Raw genomic sequence first — 6,515 nt, forward strand, 5'->3', positions numbered from 1 at the left:
TGCACACATTCGTATACACACACATGCGCAAATACACACACACTCAACAATGCAAGGCCACAAAAGTGCTGCTTTGCCGTGGGCACACTGGATTGCCTTTGCCTTGTGCATTATTAATGGCCCATGAAACACCCACTGACTTTAAGATCTGTCAACGGAAAACACACTCAGCAACTGTAGGCCTCCAGGATCCAGCAACAAGGCTGTGGCCCTTCCCATGGAAGAGCTCAGATAAATGCAAATGTAATCTCCCATGCCTTAACAAAGGTGTCTGGGTGGGAGATGAAAGGATGGTCAATCTATGTCACTGCTCTAAGATCAAAGATCTGAGCCAAGGAATGCCAGATGCAAATTGGGCAGCCCAGAACACCGCTCTGGCCTTCAGTGGTCAGTGAGGCTGGGTTGTACTGGCACCAATGTCTTAGGTGCCAGCTGCTGGCTCCCTTCGGCTAGCTTGTATGGTTAGCCACAGCCTGCCCAGCATGTCCCCTTCCAGCCAGGCCTCATCCTCTGCTTCTCTGTGCCAGAATGACCAGTGGCTTCCCACCTAGCATGTGCCTTCACCAACTTGGGAACAGCCCATGTTAAATCCTCTTTTTTAATTTTTTTTTTAAACTCTGCTTCAAGTAACAGAAAGAAAAATATTTAGAAGCTGACTAGCATTCATACTCTGTATTAGTGGAAACAACTAGGCTTGCAGCTCACAGAACAAAACAGCCATCTGCATGGCTTCAGTGACAGAGGCCTGAAGCTGAGCTGTGGCTGCTTCCGTGGCTGAAGCTTTATCTACACCGCGGCATCTCTGTTTGGGAGGAGAATTTGGTTGGTTTAGCTTTTCTAAGCTGTGTGCAAAACGTTCAGCTTGTAATGATGCTTCTGGCCAGAGATCAGACTAGAGAGGCAGGGAGCCTGCCCTCTCCTGTCTCCAGCACCCTGATGGCATAGAAGTGCCTGGAGCCTGTCCTCCTCCTCCTCCTCCTCCTCCTCCTCCTCCTCCCCAACACCCTGCCTTTTGCATCCTACACTACTAGTCTTGGGCATCCATACAGCTAATAAGCCCCCCTACCCCTGTTGAGGAGAGTTCCTGGTAATTAGGGCAGCTTCAGCCAACCCCTCTTGGCAGTAGCAGAGAGGAATGGAGAGAAATGTTGAGACTTGCCCCATCCCCTGCTTTGCTTTGTCATTGTTCTAACATGCTTAGAATCTTGATGGAATTTCATGACACCTCCACAGGCAGAAGGCTATCCAATGTTGTCTCCCTGTACTAATATGAGCACCAGGAACAGAATGGAGAAGTAACTTGCCCCAAAGCCACCCAGCTTGTAAATGTGGAGCTTAACCACTGCATGAAAATAAACCCCGGGGCACATTTGAGCTTACATTTAGCACAACGGGTATTCAAAAGTCATTTTCCCCGGTCTCCTCTGCCACCCAACACCTTCAAGACAGAGAGCAGAACTTGAGGATGTGTGTAGACTAGAAGCAGAGTTGTGGATGTTATAGGAGTTTCATGAGATTGGCAGGAGGCTCTAGAATCTTAAAGACTCTAGAAAAGAGGGTTGGCCTGACCCCTCCCTGAGCCCCTTCCCCCTAAGTGTGGGTTTTAAAGGTACCCAGGAAGGATATAGATTATCCCCCTGAATGAAGCCCATGCTATTCCGGTCCATTTATCTGTCCTACTCTTTGCCATTTAAAATGCCACATCTTATAGACCAACCACAAAACCACGTGACCACACTGCCCATGCCACAGCCCCCTGTCCCCTGACTCTACAGCCTGGGCTGGGCAGTGACATGAACAGTGAGGACACAGAAACATTTTCACTTCAGAAAATGGAAGTGTCAGTGGGTATGAAAAGCCCCATGTTAGCAGGTCAAGCGCAGACAGGGAGATGGCAGATCCCCTCCTCTGCAGCATCAGCACTGCGGGTACACAGCGGGATGCCAGGACTGAACAGAAGTTATTACCTAAGGAGGCCTGCAGAAGACTCTCCTCCCACACGTTCCCTAATCTCACTTTATGTTGTGGTGAGCTGGGGGTGTAGCACAGTTGGCAGGATGCTTGCCTGGCATGCACAGGGGCCTGGGTTCGATTCCCAGCACCACCCAAACCAGACAGGGCAGGGCACGCCTAGCATCCCAGCACGGAGGAGCATCGGGAGGGTGAGACATGCAGGGCCATCCTCTGATACCTGTGGAGTTCACGACCAGCGTAGGCTCTGTGGGACCTTGTCGCAATAAGAGGAATGGAAGAAAGGAAGAGAAGAAAGAAAAAGGAGTGGGAGGGAGGGGGAGAGAGAGAGAAGGAGGGAAAAAGGAAAGAAAGAAAAGTAGCAGGGGGGAAAAAGATGTTGTACAAGATGAATTCTTTTGACTAAGAAAAGATGGGCGTGTCGGGTATGGAGTCGCTGGGACCTCGGATGGGAGAATGTGGACTCCGCCTGCTTGCCTGTGCACCGCGCTCCTGAGCAGAAGATATTGTCTTGACTCGGCACTGAAAACAGGTGAACCTGGCACCTGAAAGGCCAAGGTTTTCGGTCAAAAGCCACACCTGCTGTTATTTTGACTGACACTCAAGTTACTGATACATTTTAATATTTTCACATTAAAACTCAGCCGTCCTCATAGGCAAAGGGAGACGCCAAAAATAAAAGTAAGACATCACCTGTGGCATGCCACCTTTTCCTTACCTTCTTAGAGGGGTAATGGACAACAAACGAAAATTGGGCTTAGTTGGAGGCTGGCATTGTGCTATCTTGGCATGCATGTTTATTAGAGACGATTTGTACAGTTTTATCATTAATATGTTATTTCACATGTGAACCATGCATGTATATATATATATATATATATATATATATATATATATATATATAATATCTCTGCAGTCCAACTACCATACATTATTTTTAACTGTCATCATCCTAATGTCTCACAGATTGGGATTGCTAACCTGTCACTGTCACTTTGTTAAAGAAATTTCCAAACACATGAATGCTCCATTCTATCACATCTGTACACACATATACCTGCACATACAAGTGTGCACACATACATGCACATGCACATAAATGTATGTATACTAATATACATTTGCATGCACGCACACACACACACACACACACACCTCATGGTCTTTCACTAGAAATAATGATAGAAAAAACCTTTTGTTGTCTCCTTATGATGGCATTAAACATTACCACTAGGTCACATGGCCTGTGCAATAATGAAAGATGCCTTTCTAACTAGCAAATTATTTCCTCCAGTTATACAGCGACATTGAGACACTGGCAATCCATCTCCGTGTAACTCTTTTATGAACTGGGTCAACTTCTTTTTCTTGGCTACAGTTCACTAAACAAAGTCCTGCCCTCGTCTCAGGGACCAGGCAATGGACTTGTGAAGCATCAGTCATGTAGACAGAACAGCATGTTTTGAAGAGTCTGGCTCAGTGGTTGCTCTAGAATAAGTCAGTGTAGATTCTCTCTCTGACATGGATTAAAGCTCATCAGACCAGGAGTAGTGGGACACTCGGTCCCTTTCTCCTCACCCCTTTCCTTGACGCTGTAAGAGTGCCAAGGAGACTGTTAGCATTTACTGAAAAGCTCCACACCGGCAGATTCTGGGTATCCTAAAGTAAGCTTACATACACATAAAACTCTCCTGGGCAGTAATAATTTTCTTCCAAAATATCAAGTGACATCTAATCCAATTCCTTTTACCGCAGACACTTGGACAGTTGACATTTCTCTGCACTTAATCATTCAAAATGACTCAGCATCGCTTACCGAAATTAATATGCTATCTTGACATATTTGGAGACAAGGAACGAAGCTCAGGGCATTTTTAAGAAGGAGGATGTGTTGGGGGAGGGGGCTGGGTACAGTTGCTCATTTTCTAGCATGGTGGGTTATCCAGAGTGGGTGGGGCTTCCCTAGCTGCATCCCCAGCTCAAAAGAGTCCTGGCAGAGGCTGGGAATACAGCTCAGAGACAGGGCGGTTGCCTAATGCATGAGGTTTCAGACTCAGTCTCCAGAATAGCAAAAAAAGGAGTTCTACCCTCAGGATAGGGTCTTCTGGGCCTCAGACCCCAAGTGGCTCAGAGAATAACAAGGGAGAAAGAACACTTTGCTGGGACCTTGAGGGCTGTCCCAATGTTTGTCCCCAGACCTTGTAGGACTGCAGCCAGCCCCACTCACCATTGACATCAGAAATCAGGCATTTGGGTTTCTTCCCCTGGACTTAGACAATCCTCCTAGAACCAGGGATACTTTAATTAAGAAATCTTGAGTGGAATGGCAGTTGGCTCCTTACTGAAGTGCAAGCAGCTGCGTGTGTTGTCGATTTCTTCTTTAAACAGCCGAGGGAAATGTGGTCTGCAGAAATGAAGGTCGGAGAACTCACTGCCCTTGAATAATTAATTGCTTCATCTTCTCTTGAAGAATTGGTTTTATTATCTCCAATGGAAGTGCTTCTGCTCTGGTCCCTGTGCCTGTGTGGCAATCAAACAGAAGTGCTCTGGCATCATATTGACTCTCGATTCTTTAAACGTCTCTCCTGCATGTAAGATGAGAGACATTTCCCATCCCAGACGGGTTAAAGAAGCCATTCAGCTTTCAGGCACAGGTCCAGACCCAAACCCTGCCCAACTCAGTGAGCTCCATGCAGCTAGAACGACCATTCCAGAGTCACGGAGTTTCGCTTAGGATTTTATACTTTTACCATCAATTAGAATTTTATTCGTGTTCAGCACACACAAACACAGAGAGAGAGAGAGAGACAGAGACAGAGACACACAGAGAGATAGACAGAGAGACACAGAGAGATAGACAGAGAGACACAGAGACAGAGAGACACAGAGAGATCTATGACGAGCAGAAACTAGAAGGGGGATCAAAAAGCATTATAGCTGTGTCATGAACTATGTCCTTGTGGTGGTTTGTATATGTTTGGCCTAGGGAGTATGGCCTTGTTGGGGATGAAGTGGCCTTGTTGGAGTATTTGTGGCCTTGTTGAAGGAAACCTGTCACTATGGGAGTGGGCTTTGAGACCCTCCTCCTAGTTACCTGAAGACAGTCTGCTCCTGGTTCCTTCAGATGAAGATGTAGAACTCTTCAGCTCCTCCAGTGCCATGTCTGCCTGGATGATGCCATGCTCCCACCTTGATGATAATGGACTGAACCTCTGAACCTGTAATCCAGCCCCAATGAAATGTCCTTTATAAGAGTTGCCTCAGTCGTGGTATCTCTTACAGCAATGGAAGCCCTAAGACAGCCAGTCCCTTTGCTTACATCCCCTCCTCCTTTTTCAGCTGGCATTACCCTTTCTCAGCCTCCTTCCTGAATGTTACACTCTACCCACACTTACACCTCTTCACATATACGCATTAGAGGCCAAGAATCTGCAGATGAGCTGGGTCACCTTGCTCAGTATTATACTTTCCGTGCCCATCCTCTTTCTGTAAATTTTGTGAGTTCAGTTTTCATGGTTATACAGTATTCCATTTCGCAGAGATTCATTTTCACTATCTGGTCATCTGTTGATGGCATCTTCGTTGGTTTAGTTTCCTTGGTATCATCAATAGAGCAGCAATGACTATGCATGGGTGTGCAAATGTCATGACCGAGAGACTTCTTGAGAAGGTCCTCTCAGGTAAGCACAACCCCACAGAAACTGGCATCCCCATGTCTTTTCTCTGTTGCTCTGTGGTGGCAGCTGAACTTAGTTGTTGCAGCAAAAGTGACTGGTAAGCAGAACAGACCTCTATTCTGTCTATTCTTCAACGTTATCACTGAGATGAGAAAATAAAGCTGGAGCCAATGAAGGCAAAGCATCCGTGATGCGTGGTATCTCTCCTGACACGCTTCCATGCCCAGCATTTTCAATACATGCATTTTCATCAGTCATAGATTGTGGGTTACGGAACCTCATGTGATACCCATGAGTGTCTGTGTTTTCAAATGACACAGACCATTGGAAATTGAAGTCTACCACTGTGAGACGGAGATAAAGAGGTTACAATACGACCTGTGGTTGCTCACTGTGTTGTGTGCTTGCAGTCAAGCTATCTCCGATTTCTAGGCAGAAGAGGAAGAAGAGGGAATCTCAGGGAGGCACATCTAGCTAAGGGGTACCCATTATAACAACACCCTCCTGATTTCCCAGAGTCTGGCTACCTGGGGAGGCTGTTGGGTTATGGAGTCACACAATGGTCTCAGTGGATGGATCATCACTTACTCCACAACAGCTCATAACCACCTATGCCTCCAGCTTGGGTCTGATGCCTTCTTCTGGGCTCTGAGGGAACCAGTTGTGCACACAGTGCACATACATATGCAGACACTCACACGGAGGTGGTTTGAACAAGAATCACCCCCCTACCCTCGCCCCCCCCCCCGTAGACTCATATATTTGAATGCTTAGTCACCAGGAACTTTTTGAAAGGATTACAAGGATTAGAAGGTGTGGCCTTGTTAGGGGAAGTGTGTCACTGGGGATGGGTTTTGATGGGCCTGT

This window comes from Mus pahari, chromosome 16 (genome assembly GCF_900095145.1).
Source record: "Mus pahari chromosome 16, PAHARI_EIJ_v1.1, whole genome shotgun sequence".
Lineage (NCBI taxonomy): Eukaryota > Metazoa > Chordata > Mammalia > Rodentia > Muridae > Mus > Mus pahari.